Raw genomic sequence first — 15,486 nt, forward strand, 5'->3', positions numbered from 1 at the left:
CCCGCCTCCCGCACCGCCCCTTCCCGGCAGCTGCTCCCGGCGCCCCGTGCAGAGCAGCCGCTATTGGCCACGGCCCATCGCGGTCGGCGCGCTGCCATTGCTCCCTGGCGCTGTCCGTCTGCGAAGGTACTAGTGAGACGTGCGGCTTCCGTTTGTCACGTCCGGCACGCCGCGAACCGCAAGGAACCTTCCCGACTTAGGGGCGGAGCGGGAAGCGTCGCCGAGGGGCCCACAAGTGAGGCGGCGAAGATCCGGGTGACGCTACGAACGGACGTGAAGAATGTGCGAGACCCAAGGTCGGCGCCGCTGCGTTTCCCGGAAACGCGCCCGGAGCAGCCGCAGCCCAGCGTAAGCCCAGGACTGCCTTGGAAAAGGCGCCACCCCCAATCCCGTGGAATTCGCAGCTGCCCTGCCAGGATTAATGCAAATGCCACCTCCTTTTAGAAAATCTTGGTTTCCCAGCTCCCTTCATGGAATTCTGCTACTTAAGGCTTGCTTAATAAGAGACCTCTCATAAGTTGGAAAAGGCCCAGGTCCACTCTGGCCCCCACCTTTTTAAAAATAAAAATGCAATGTAATTTTTTTGGTTATGGCATGATGGATGCTAATGGCAAACAGATATGGCATTTTTCGTGTATTAACCAAAGCTCACAAAACGCAGAAGTGACTACTTTCATCCTCATTAGGCAAATGAAGTAGCTGATGCACAAAGAAGTTTAGTGGGCCAGCCGCCTTGGCCCACGCCTTAATCCCGGCACTTTGGGAGGCCAAGGCTGGCGGATTACTCGAGCCAGGTGGATCGAGACCAGCCTGAGCAACATAGCAAACCCCCATCTGTACTAAAAATACAAAAAAAATAAAAAATAAAAACCCAGCCTGAGCAACATGGCAAAACCCCATCTCTACTAAAAATACAAAAAGTTAGCTAGACGTGGTGGCGGGCACGTGTAGTCTTGTTACCTGTGGGGGTGTCCAAATTCTTGGAGCCTTGAACTAAGAACTGGACAAAATGCACAAAGCAAGGAAAGAATTAAGCAATTAAAGCAGAGATGTATTGAAAACGAAAGTGTAACCGCCCAATGGGTTCACTTTGTCCGCTGCCTAGACAGAGCTGATTTATCAAGACAGGGAAATTGCAATGGCGAAAGAGTAATTCACGAAGAGCGGTTGTGCGGGAGACCAGAGTTTTATTATCACTCAAATCAGTCTCCTTGAGCATTCCAAAATCAGAGTTTTTAAGGATAATTTGGCGGGTATGGGTTGGGAAAGTCGGGAGTGCTAATTGGTCGGAATGAAGATGAACTAACAGGGGGTCGAAGTGAATTCTTGCAGAAGTGAGTTCTTCCTGGGTAGGATCCTGGAGCTAGTTGAGCCAGATTATCAGTCTGGGTGGTGTCCTCTGCTGCATGAGAATGCAGGGGCTGCAAAACATCTCAAGCACTGATCTTAGGTTTTGCAATGGTGATGTTATTCCCAGGAGCAATTTGGGGAGGTTCAGACTTTTGCAGCCAAAGGCTGCATGGTCCCTAAACCGTAATTTCTAATCTGGTCCCCACCAAGAAGGGGAAAGGGCTATTATCAATTTTGTCTCAGAGTTTACACTATAAATTCCTTCCCAAGGCTAGTTTGCCCTATACCCAGGAATGAACAAAGACATTTTAGAAGTTAGAAGGAAGATAGGGTAGGTAAGGTCTGATCTCTTTCACTGTCATAATTTCCTCAGTTATGATTTTTGCAAAGGCGGTTTCAAAAGTATACTCCACAGGGCGAGAGCAGGCCTGAGCAAGCAGCTCAAGAGCTTGATTACAGAAGTTTCTGGGGTTTAAATACCCTCTAGAGGTTTCCCATTACACCCCATGCAAATGAAGTAGTGGTCCATGATCAGTCTGATTGGTTGCAGAAAGCGACCAATCAGAAGCTGAAGTGAAGTTACACAGTTACACTCCTATACAAATGAAAACTTGGCCTGCCACCAGCCTGATTGGTTGCAGGAGGGGACCAATCAGAGGTACTTTCAATTTCTCATTCAACTGACTTTTATTCACGGTGCTGGGGAAATATGTATACTGACTGAGGAGATATTCCAGTTAACCAAGTGTAATGATGATATATCACTCAGATTCCCTTTCAGAACTGAGGCACTCATTATTAGCTGATGGGAGTATTAGTTACTGACAGCTCACAGCTGAGTCTCTCCCCAGAAACTGCCCTCTGTTGAAGGAAGCTGCCTTGCCTAAGGTTATACCCACTTCCCTGGGGCATCCGTCAGTGATTGCTCAATGCAGTTCTAAAGGCCTGGCTTCTTTGCTTCATTTCAGGACATCTCTTAAAGGACCAGCTCTGCTTCAGAACTGTCTGTGGGGTTGGCTGAAGCCTCTATTGAAACTTATCCCTCTCTATCCCAAGTCTGATTTCCTTACTCCTTTACAGGTGTTGTTCCCATAAGCAACCCCCAGTAATCCACCTGCACACAAATCTCAATCTCGGAGCCATTTCCCAGGGAACACTGGGAAGAATTCTAAGATGGTGCCCATGATCTCTGCCCTCTAGTGTTCACATCTTTCTATAATTTCCTCCCCTTGAATGTGAGCTGGACCTATGACTGGCTTCTAACCAATAGAATGTGGCAAAAGTGATGAGATGTAACTCCCATGATGAGGTTATGATGTGGATATGAGAGTCCATCTTTCTAGTTTGGTCTAGAGAGACTCCCTTGTTGGTTTGTTTTGTTTGTTTGTTTTGTTTTTTTTGTTTTTTTTTGAGACGGAGTCTGACTCTGTTGCCCAGGCTGGAGTGCAGGGACACAATATCGGCTCACTACAACTTCCGCTTCCCGGATTCAAGCGGTTCTCATACCTCAGCCTCCTGAGTAGCTGGGATTACAGGTGCATGCCAACGCACCTGGCTAATTTTGTATTTTTAGTAGAGACGGAGTTTCACCATGTTGGCCAGGCTGGTCTCAAACTCCTGACCTCAAGTGATCTGCCTGACTCGGCCTCCCAAAGTGCTGGGATTACAGGTGTGAGCCACCACACCCAGCCCAATGTAATTTATTTAAACCAATGAGAATTCTTGACAAACAACTTTGCAATTACCCCCTCTCCTGATTCATCCTTTTTTCTTAAAAAATTTGAACCTCCCCATTGTTCTCCAGAGTACTGTTCAAGGCAACCTGGAAGTGTGTCCCAGGCTGCAGTTCTCAGCCATGGCCGAAATGACCTCTCCATATTTTGCCTACACTTCTTCCTTTTAGGTAGACATGATCTATAGAGAAAAATCAATTGAAGATACCTGTAATGTTAAATTTGTTAACCATAAAATGCAACCGTGAGACAGATTGCAGGCAATTTTATGAAAAAACTTAAAACAATAAGACCATATTGAAAAAAATACATTTTTCAGAAAATTACCAGTAACATGGTATTAGAGACAGAGATAGCTAAGCAACTGATCAAAATACGTGTATGCCCCAAAAAAATCTGTGTGTGGTTATTTTTTTTTGTGGGGGGTGTTGTTTGCTTGTTTTAAAGACAGGACCTTGCTCTGTCTCCCAGGCTGGAGTGCAGTCCAGCAATCAGCTCACTGCAATCAGGCTCAACCTCCGGGGTTCAAGGGATCCTCCTGCTTCAGTCTCCCAAGTAGCTAGGACTACAGGCGTGAGCCACCACGCCCAGCCTACCTAAACTCTTTAAAGTATCCCAGTTTAGGTGGTAAATCATATGGTCTCTCTAAGGTTATAGAATCTTTCCTTTGTGGCTTTTTCCTATCCTTTAGTTATCTATTACCCAGATCCCCTTTTATATACAAGTGTAGCCTTCTGTAAATATAAAAGAGCCACTTACTTGAGCCACTTAAATTGTCTATTCTTTATCACGTTCAAAGGAGATAGCAAAGGAGAGGAGATAGGAAGTTCAGAGGTATAAACAGGCTCGGGCTTTTGTTCCCTGAGAGGCTTCTTTTTGCCAATTAATTCATTAACAAGCCCCAAGAGTTGCCTCAGAAATAGATTGATAACTCCGGGGACATGTGAGTAAAGCAGTGAGAAAAGAACAACAAAAAAATGCACACATACAGCAACATATGCAGAAAAAGAGAAAGAGTGTGCAAGAGCTCTAACAAATAGTAAATACAATTCTAAGCAAAGAGAATCCCAAAAATGTGAAGGTAAGAGGTAGAGCCTATATGAATCCTAGACTCCTCTGTACCAATCCTCTATTGTGAATTCCTGGAGGAAAGTTTATGCCATTATTTACGTTACAATGCCCCAATACCTTCTACATTGGGGTCCTTACCATCAGGTCACCATTGTGACAGAGACCATTTTCCCTTTCTTTACTAATAGAACTCCTAAATTTTAATCAAACACATGGCTATCCAGCAAGAGACTACATTTCTCCATCTTCCTTGTGGCTTGGAGTGGCCATGTGACCAAGTTCTAGACAACTGATGTAAGCCATTGCCACATAGTGACCCTAAAAAGGAAAGTTCATGCTGTCTTTTGGCCCTTGACTAGGAGATGGCAGAAGCTGGGGCAGCCACCTTGGCCTCAGTGATGGTAGTGCTTTCTCACCAGCCCTGGACCACTTACCTCTATACTGTTAACATGACAGAGAAATCAACTTCTATCTTGTTTAAACTGCTTGTGTACAATCTTTGTTACAGTACCGGTCCCCTCCCTAATAAAACTATGGTGAGCTAACCTTGCAAAATGAAAAACGCACACATTGAGTCACTGGAACATGAGTAGAAAGACCAATGGGACAGAATAGAAAGTCTATAAATAGAACCAAATGCATATAGAAAATTAGTACCCAGTCAAATCAGTGGGGTAATAATGGACTTTTATTTTAAATCAATGGTCTTGAGACAACAGCATAGCTATATAGAAAAGGTAAAGTTTTTATATTTCAGGGCAACAATTCTTAATCCTGGTAGCACATTAGGACTACCTGGGAAGCTTTAAAAAAAAAAAAAAATACCAATGTTGTGGCCCTACCCCAAACCAATTAAATCAGAATTTTTGGAGTAGGGCCAGGATATGCAAATTAAATTACAGAGCTGGAAATCAGATGCTATTAAAATGTAAATTTTATATATTATGTTTTTCTCATATATTCTGTACTTCATTTCCCCGTTTTTATTTGAGATACTTTCCAAGCATTATATTTAGCATATAGATTTTCACTTTACACAATCTAGATATTCTAGATTTCTTTATTTAATTATAAAATTAGATACAAACCATATATTTTGTTATATAAACAGCAAATATGTTTTAATAAATTTTAATTTTTTTTTGCCACCTATAAATAAACAAAATAAATTTGTCTCTTTTATCGTCCAACAAATATTTCAGTGTCTCTTAGCAAAGAAAAAAGTTTCTTTTTTACAGAAAATTAATTATATCATCTCTACAGCAAGTACATTTAAACAGTTCATCGCTAAACATTTTATCTGTTCACTAGCATACTCTTATATAACTTGTAAAGATTATAAATATTTAAATCTCTTCTAAATTATACTATGCAATGGAAACAACAACAGACCTTATTTGGAGGCTGACCATGGAAGTGTTAGCATCCTGGCATCTCTAGTCCCCTCGGACAGCAGCTTTGAAAATTCTGGCCAAAAATCATGCAAACGGTAGTGATACAGTTAACAAGAAAAAGCTTATTCAGTGATGATAGAAATAGTGATGTGGCACAATTGTTTGTTAAACCGAAAAAAAGGATTTTTAATATTCAGGTTGTACTATATTTTTTTACCACGAGAGGTCCCTAAATCCTCTTTGGTGTATTCAGGCCATTTGATGTCCATATCAGACTGTTGCAACACTTTGGTATTATATCTGTCACTCTACATTAACCAATTTTCTAACATAGGAGGCTAAACTTTTATTCTTTAGAATCAGCTTTTTATAGCCGGGCGCGGTTGTGGGCGCCTGTAGTCCCAGCTACTCGGGAGGCTGAGGCAGGAGAATGGCGTGAACCCGGGAGGCGGAGCTTGCAGTGAGCCGAGATCGCGCCACTGCACTCTAGCCTGGGCTGGGCGACAGAGCGAGACTCCGTCTCAAAAAAAAAAAAAAAAAAAAAAAAAGAATCAGCTTTTTAAAAGAACTTACTTTAAATCTCATCTTGACCTAGAAAATACCAGCATCGAAGGATATAAGAGTGGTGGAAAAACCAGGAAAATAAGTTACATAAAGTGGCAGTGAAATAGAATTCCTTTAGAGGTTAAGTGAAAACACAGGCTTCTTTGTGAGTTACGAACAAACAATACCACTCCTTTCCATCTTAGGTCTAAATTCCATTTTGTTCAATGAGGGTTAATTAGTATCATAATTAAACATGACTTTTTTCATAAGCTGCCTTAATCGTACATAAATAATATTATTTTTGTCACTTCAGTTTGGCTCTATGGTACTGATCAAACTCTTGCCTTGAATGTAAGGAAACATAAATGTTCCTGTGTCTGCTCCTGTACTAATTTAGGTATTCATATGTTGAATACTTGCTCTATGCCAAGCAGAAAGATATATTTCTTGCCTTTAGAAGTTTATAGTTTCTTTGGGGATATAATTTAATAGACAGTTATAATCCATTGTAGTATGTTTAACATAACTCTTCATTTAATACCTTGACTTATTTCAATAAAAAGATGTTTCTATTTGTATTAAAAAAAAAAAGAAAGAAAGAAAAGGTAAAGTTTTGCCGGGCGCGGTTGTTCACGCCTGTAATCCTAGCACTTTGGGAGGCCGAGGCGGGCGGATCACGAGGTCAGGAGATTGAGACCATCTTGGCTAACACGGTGAAACCCCGTCTCCCTGTCTCCACTAAAAATACAAAAAATTAGCCGGGCGTGGTGTCAGGCGCCTGTAGTCCCAGCTACTCGGGAGGCTGAGGCAGGAGAATGGCGTGAACCCAGGAGGCGGAGCTTGCAGTGAGCCGAGATCTCGCCACTGCACTCCAGCCTGGGCAACAGAGCGAGACTCTGTCTCAAAAAAAAAAAAAAAAAAATTTGATCTCTTCTTCACACATATGGCTGGTAAACTCTAAGTGACACAAAGATCTAATAGATTTACCCTTTGAGCCAGCAGTTTCATTTCTGTGAATCTAGTGTAAGGATAGATCTGGACTTTATGTATTTATGTATGTACATTTTCTCGTTGTTTGTCATAGCAAGAGACAGGAAAAATCCCAAGTGTCTGTCAATAAAGGACTAGTTAAACTATGGTACATCAATACAATTGAATACTGTACTATATGAAGCTTAAGAATGAGGGAGCTCATTCCATATCAAAGCTGCAGTAAGCTATGATGGCGCCACTACACTCTGGTCTGGGTGGCAGAGAGAAACCCTGTCTCCTGTCTCTATTAAAATATATATATATATAGCTTGTGGTTGCCTAAAGAAACACCGGCAGGACATGGTGGCTCACGACTGTATCCCAGCCCTTTGGGAGGCCAAAGTTGGATAATCGCTGGAGGCAAGGAGTTCGAGACCATCCTGGACAGCATACCAAGACCCCTGTCTCTACAAAAAAGAAGAAGAAGAAGGAAGAAGAAGAAGAAGGAACACTGAAAGGATATATAAGAAACGAATAATGTTATTTATTGGAGTAGAAAGTGTAAAGATGGGGACAGGAGTAGGTATGGGGGTTCTAAATGTAAAACTTATTACTTTAATTTTTGATCCATGTTAATGTATTACTTATTCAAAATAAATAAGTAACTTTAAAAAAAAAAATCGGGGTTAGAGAAACAAGATCATCCATAAGCTACATTAGGAAAGCCCAAGATTTTCTGAGAGGCTAAAGCTGTCAATAGTCGCTGCTACTTAAACAACTCACTGAATACCAGTGTGCCCCCAGTGAACCTACGGAAAAGGAAATCAAGAAAACTGGCAAGTCGTTGGGCTGTAAACTGGCTAGAGAATCCAGATACCATGAAACGACAGTAGAAATTCACACAGAAGTTGATGGGTTTAGCATTCTCTATGGTGGTAGATGAGACTTCTTTCTGTCCCTTTTCTGTCCCTTTTCTTGTCATCAAATATGGTTTCACGTGCAGTCACTTTAGACCGCATAGTAAAATGGCAGAGACCATCAACAATGAGATCACAAAACGCAATGAGCTTTTGTTGAATCACTTAGCCTCTGGGATATATGCAAAGACAGCTAGATGTGTAGGGAGAATTGATAATGATCTTCAAATGACTTCCGATAGGCTAAGTAGCTCCCTTGCTCAGATTTTCTGCCTTGAACTACCAAGGATACAAATACCCTTTAAGGCAATGATTGAGTAAAAGGTTGGAATGCTCTGGCTAAATAGTGAGTTGGGGAGTTATCATATTAGGCAATTACCACCCAGTAACACCTTATTATGCATTGGCCAGTTAACTAGAGTTCTGAAATGTGAACAATAAGTTATTAGATTTTCATGCTGAAATAAAGGCTAAAAGGAATAGTGCAATGAATAGTATCAGAAGAGGGCAGGCTTGGGAGAGTAACAATAATGGGGGTTTGGGGAAGGGGATGAAACATGAGAGTCTGGGAAATGATAAGGTACAGACCTGGTCATGGAGGAGCCATTACAAAAACTGCCTAGTTCCGTGTAGTTTGCCACACAGATGTACAAGCCCCACCTAGGTTTAGTGTTTTGTTTGTTTATTCATCTGTTTTGTTTGTTTTTGTTTTGAGACAGTGTTTTGCTCTTGTTGCCCAGGCTGGAGTGCAATGGCGCGATCTTGGCTTACTGCAACCTCCGCCTCCCGGGTTCAAACGATTCTCCTGCTTCAGCCTTCCAAGGAGCTGGGATTACAGGCACCCGCCACCATGCCCAGCTAATTTTTGTATTTTTAGTAGAGACGGGGTTTCACCATGTTGGCCAAGCTGGTCTCGGACTCCTGAGCTCATGATCCGCCCGCCTCGGCCTCCCAAAGTGCTGGGATTACAGGCGTGAGCCACCGCGCCCGGCCCCACCTAGGTTTATTAAATCATATGTCCTGTGAAATTCCAAATGGAACAACAATGTAATGCACTTAAAGGGAAGTTATAAAACTTCTCAAGTACCCCAGGTGAATCTAATGCACAGTAAGCCTCGCAAACTGCAACTTTCTGGTATCTACTGGCCATGACAGTTATATTTCTCACTGCAAATAAATTTATTTTTTCAGTCAGGTAGTTTCTGAAGGGATCAACCCTGGGACATGCGTAATTCCCCAAATGAGAGTGGGGTAGCCAAATAGCTCATGATCAAAGACTGGAATTAACACACATGAAAACAGAGAGGGCAAAATAAACATTTTAAGAACAGTTTAAAGTAAGGCAAGTTTGCACAGACACTAGTCTAATCATAAGATGAAGGAATTGAAACTGCCTTTGCAAAAATTATATCAGTGAGTAATAGAGCAGCTTAGCTTCAAACCATGTTTTAATTTTTTTTTCTTTTCTTATTTCCCTCTAGTCTCAAGACATAGCCTTGAGACAAACTACAGAAGTATTTTCTTTTTTCTTGAAATACAGCCTGGGAATGTGCTTTAAAACTCCACTTCCTCCCCTTTCCCACGTTATGCTCCCATGCCTTATGCATATTTATTTACCCGGATGCTTGTTAAGTTCACACTGGCTCACTTATCTGGTCATATATTTCCTTAGAAGCTTCAAGGACCAAATCCTGACAGGAAACAGGCACCTCCAGTATTCTCTCCCCAGCAGGAGATTACTTCAAGACTGGAGTTCCCTGTGGGCTAGAGATTGACTGCAAGATTGAATGTGATTGATTTGTAACCTGTCAGGTCCACAATGGTGCCAGCCACTTCACCAGATGGAACAATAATTCAAGATAAGCCTTCAGAGCAAGTCACACCATCTGGCACCTCCTAGCCCCCTTCCTGTCTTGCATTCCAAGCCCCTCTTCTTAAACCCTTGCCATCTCTCCAGAAATTGGAAATTGGCAATTTTTGGAAAGGATTCCAGCCACTTTCCCCTTTGCTGGCAATGGATAATAAAATTCACTCTCTTTTTATCATACCTGGCTCTTGTTATTTTAACTTCTTACTGCAACCATCAAGCAGCCAGACCCTCTTTTGGTTATAACACATACTCACAAATTCCAGTAGAATCTACTATTGTGGTCACAAACTGAAGGATAATGTTCACATATGCATAGTATTAAAATAATTAGTGGTCATACACTGAACCATCCACCACATCACATTTCTCTATTAGCCATGTTATCATTAAACATAAAGGACAATAAATTAAATATATGTAATTTAAGTACTTTTACCAATGGAGGTGAGCAATGTCAGATAATTCAAGCTATCAAATAATTCAAAATGAATATCAGTTTGGCTGTCGAATATATTTTAAAATGTGCTCTGCTTTAACAAAACCAAATATATATCAAAGCTCAGATGATAACAGGTGTTTACTCGAATTACAAAAGATTTTTTTGCGTTGTAGCAAGTGTGCTTACAGTATGATTCTGTTTATAATAATTCCTCTTGTTGCCATCTCTTTAAATCTGTCAAATTTGTTTTAATTATTTGGGGAGTTGAGGGGCAAGTAATGACTGAAAGGGACACAAGGAGGCTTCTGGGTGCTAACAATGTTCTGTTTGCTGATTGGCTGCCCATTACATGGGTGTTTTCAGTTTCTGGAATTTCATCATCTTACAATATGTTTGCTTTTATGTATGTATACATCAATCGAAAGGTTAAAAAGATGGAGGCCTAGTGTGGTGGTGCACTCCTGTAGTCCAGCGACTCAGGAACCTGAAGCAGAAGGATTGCTTGAGCCCAGGAGTTTGAGGCTGCAGTGAGCTATGATCACACTACTGTACTCCAGCATGGACAAAAGAGTGAGACTTTGTCTCTAAAATAAAATAAAGGATGGACAGAAGAAGTATAGCAGGAAAACAGAAAGAACACACAACAAAACATAAACAATGCTAGTACATTATATCTAAACAGATGCTATCTCATTTTCTTTTTTTCCTTTGTTTTTTTGTTTTGTTTGGAGAGACGGGGTCTCGCCCTGTTGCCCATTCTGGAGTACAGTGGCATCATGATAGTTCACAACATCCTTGAACCCCTGGACTCAAGCCATCCTCCAGGCTCAAGCCATTTTCCTGCCTCAGCATCCCGAGTAGCAAGGGCTATAGGCACACACCACCATAGTCAGCTAATTTTTTAATTTTATAGAGACAGAGTCTCGCACTGTTGCCCAGGCTGATCTTGAACTCCTGGCTGCAAGCAACTCTCTCTCTTCAGCCTCCCAAAGTGCTGGGATTACAGGCATAAGCCACCACACCCAGCCGATACTGTCTCATTTTCCTGTAAGTTTGGTGAAAACCAAACAACTCTGTCCCACTCACCAATCTAGAGATAACTGTGAACTGCATGTGGAAGAAAATTTGGATATGGATGTGAATGACTGAACAAATGTGAATTAAATTTTTGACAGTATTTCTTTTTCTTTCTTTTTCTTTTCTTTTCTTTTCTTTCTTTTTTTTTTTTTTTTTTTTTTTTTTTTTGAGACAGAATTTTGCTCTGTCGCCCAGGCTGGAGTTGAAACTAGGCCTCATAAAACTTAAAAATTAACACCAGATGGCCATGGATAGCCCCTCAACGTTCCCGGAACTCAAACAGAAAAACAATTCCAGGAATGTACATCAGGGGGTCCAGCCCTAAACAGTTCTAGGAAAATATCGCATGAGGTCCAGCCCTAAACCATACCAGGAAAGAAACCCATAAGGTCAAGCCCCGACCAATCAGAACCAGACACCTTGCTCAGGCCATAGCCAGACCCAATCATCTTGCGCCTTAAGCTTTGTTCAAACTTCGCGCCAAAAGCTGTGTTTGAACTTATGTTTGCCTATATAAACAGCCTGTAATAAGCGTTCGGGGTCCCAGGGCCAACTTAGAGCTTGGGACCCTAGCGCGCTAGCAATAAATAACTCTCTGCTGTGAATCTCGTGTCGGTGATCCTTCGCGGCGACCCCTGCCCAGGAGGGAATCGAGAGTTCGGTTCCAACAGAGTGCAGTGCAGTGACATGATCTTGGCTCACTCCAACCTTTGCCTCCCAGATTCAAGTGATTCTCCTGCCTCTGCCTCCCAAGTAGCTGACATTACTGGCATGCACCGTCACGCCCGGCTAATATTTGTATTTTTAATAGAGACAGAGTTTCACCATGTTGGCCAGACTGGTCTCAAACTCGTGACCTCAGGTGATCCACGCGCCTCTGCCTCCCAAAGTACTGCGATTACAGGTGTGAGTCACCATACCCAGCCAACATTACTTTCAAAAGCAATAAGACAAAGCTTTTTGGCTATATATATCCTCTCAGATTTTCCAGAAGAAAATTATATTGTTTGCAAACAATGACAGTTTTGTCTCTTCCTTTACAATATTTATGCATTTTTCTTTCTCTTTCACATTGACTGGAACCTCCAAGAAAATGTTGATGAGAAGCAGTGTTGTTGAACATCTTGCTTTTGTTTTTGACTTTATAGACACTTTCACCATCTACATAAAAGTTTTTCAACTTTTTTTTACAATGTCCCACAGCAAAAAACAAACAGAAAACATTTTAGTTTTGCAACCCAGTATATACACAGACACACACACACACAGACACATTTTCAAGAAATAATGCTTACCCTTTCTACCTGCAACACACTCTAATATTTTATGTTCTAGTACATGTTTTCATGCTGAGTGCATTAAAGACATTTAGAGGCTATTGAGGAAGTATGCATATGGCTAGGTTTTAGATGATATTAAGGGATTACTGTTAATTTAGGTATGATAATGGTATTGTGATTATGTGAGGAAATGTCCTTATATTTTAGAGATGCATACTGCTATGGTCTGAACGTCGCTTCCAAAACTCATGTTGAAACTTAATCCCCAATGTAGCAGTATTAAGAGGTGAGGCCTTGGCCGGGCGCGGTGGCTCAAGCCTGTAATCCCAGCACTTTGGGAGGCCGAGACGGGTGGATCACGAGGTCAGGAGATCGAGACCATCCTGGCTAACACGGTGAAACCCCGTCTCTACTAAAAAAATACAAAAAACTAGCCGGGCGAGGTGGCGGGCGCCTGTAGTCCCAGCTACTCGGGAGGCTGAGGCAGGAGAATGGCGTGAACCCGGGAGGCAGAGCTTGCAGTGAGCTGAGATCCGGCCACTGCACTCCAGCCTGGGCGACAGAGCGAGACTCCGTCTCAAAAAAAAAAAAAAAAAAAAAAAAAAAAAGAGGTGAGGCCTTTAAGAGGTGATTGGATCATGTAGGCTCTATCCTCAAGAATGGATTAAACCATTCATGAATTAATAAATTAATGGGTAATGAGTTATCATGGGAAGGGAACTGGTGGCTTTGTAAGAGAAAGAAGAGAGACCTGAGCTAGCATGCTAGCACAGTAAGCCCCCTTGCCATGTGCTGCCCTGTGCCATCTTGGAACTCTTCAGGGAGTTCCTACCTGCAAGAAGGCCCTCACCAGATGTAGCTTCTCACTCTTGGACTTTTTTGCCTCCATGACTGTAAAATATAAATTCCTTTTCTTGATAAGTCGAGGCAGAGCAAGATGGGGGAACAGAAAGCTCTACGGGCCATCCCCCCACTCTGCAAAAACACAAAATTAACAACTATCTACACAGAAAACAACACCTTCGTAAGAACCAAAAATTAGATAAACACTCCTAGTACGTTGTTTTAACTTCGTATTCCTGAAAGACGCACTGAAGAGATAGGAAAAACAGTGCTGGATCTATAACACCACCCCTCCCCAACCCTGGTAGCAAAAGCATGGTGTGGAGAGCATCTCTGGGAGGTGGGGGAGGCAGAGCACAGCAATTGTGAGGCACTGGACTCAGTGCCACCCTGTTAGAGTAGAAAGGAAACCTGAATCAAACTTAGATAACACCCACCCACAGAGTGAGCATTTGAACCAACCCTAGCCAGAAGGGAATCGCCAATCCCAGCGATGCTTCTTGAGTGCTTTCAAACCTTGCCACCGAGGGCTACAGCACTCCATGTCTCCAAGTAAACTTGAAAGACAATCTAGGCCATAAGGACTGCAACTCTTGGGCAGCCCTAGTCTTGAACTAGGCCTAAAGGCAGTGGACTGAGGGGGCACGATGTGTCATACTGAGACACCAGCTGGGGCAGCCAAGGGAGTGCTGGCATCACCTCTCCCCTAACCCCAGGCTGCACAGCTTGAGACTCCAAAAGAGACCTCTTAATTCCACTTAAGGAGAGGAAAAGGAAAAGTAGGGAGGACTTTGTCTTACATCTAGGAAACCAGCTCAGTCACAGCAGGATAGGGCACTGGTCTGAGTTGTGAGGCCTCTGTTCCAGACCCTAGCTCCCAGATGACATTTCTAGAAGGGAACCCACTGCTTTGAAGGAAAGGACCCAGTTCTCAGCAGCATTTATCACTTGCTAACTGAAGAGCCCTTGAGCCCTGAATAAACAGTAGCAATACCCAGGTACTACATCAAGGGCATTCAGTGAGCCTCTGAGATTTGCTGAATTCACATGAGACTCAGCACATTACTAGCTGTGGTGGCTACCAGGAAAAACTCCTTCTGCTTGAGAAAAGCAGAAAGAAAAGTAAAGGGGCTTAGGTACCAGAACAGCCACAGGGCGGTAGTAGAGCACCAAGCAGGCACTTGGGGTCTCTGATTCCAGGACTTAACTCTTCAATGACATTTCTGGACATGCCCTGGCCCAGAGGGAAAACCACTGCCCTGAAGGGTAAGTCCCAAGTCAGGCAGCATTCACCACAAGCTGACTTAAGAGACCCTGGGGCTTAAGGGAACATCGGCTACAGCCTGACAGTAGTCCTCATGGCCTAGAGTGGTAGTGGCCACTGGGTGGGGCTCATCATCCTTTGCAAAGCGGAGGGAAGAGTGGAAAGGACTGCATCTTGTGGCTTGAGTGCCAGCTCAGCTGCAATACAGTAAAACTACAGGTAGACATCTAAGATATTTGACTGTAGTCCCTGGCCCCTAGACAACACTTCCAGACCCACCTGGGGCCTGAGGAACCTTGCGGCCCTGAAGGAAAGAATACAGGCCTTGCTGGCTTTGCCACCTGCTGATGGTAGAGGCCCAGGGCCTGGAGTGAATATAAGCAGTAGCGAGGAAGTGGTCACAGCAGACCTTGGGGGAGATGCAGTGCTGTGTTGGCCTGAGGTCTGACCCAAAGCAGTCAAAGTAGTGTTGGCCACAGGGGTGCTTGTGTCACTCCATCCCCAGCTTTAGGTGGCTCAGAACAGAGAGAGAGACTCAGTATGTTTGGGAGATAATAAGGAAAGAGAACAAGGATCTCTGCCTGGCAATCCAGAGAATTCTCTCAGATCTTATCCTAGACCATCAAGGCAGTACCTCTATGAGTTTGAAGAAACCACAGCGTTACTGAGCTTGGAGTGCCCCCTAAAGTAGATATAACTTAGATCACAACACTAAAGTTCTTTCAAATAT

At 42.9% G+C, this 15,486-nt stretch overlaps 1 long non-coding RNA gene across 1 annotated transcript; it reads left to right on the forward strand.

Moving 5' to 3' along the window:
* The first annotated feature begins 30 nt into the window (after nucleotides 1-30).
* On the forward strand, nucleotides 31-11,974 carry LOC139360829 (uncharacterized). Its single transcript, XR_011618342.1, has 2 exons — nucleotides 31-348; nucleotides 11,545-11,974. It is a non-coding gene; the product is annotated as an uncharacterized lncRNA (long non-coding RNA).
* The last annotated feature ends 3,512 nt before the right edge of the window (nucleotides 11,975-15,486 follow it).

This window comes from Macaca nemestrina, chromosome X (genome assembly GCF_043159975.1).
Source record: "Macaca nemestrina isolate mMacNem1 chromosome X, mMacNem.hap1, whole genome shotgun sequence".
In the NCBI taxonomy this organism is placed as follows: Eukaryota; Metazoa; Chordata; class Mammalia; order Primates; family Cercopithecidae; genus Macaca; species Macaca nemestrina.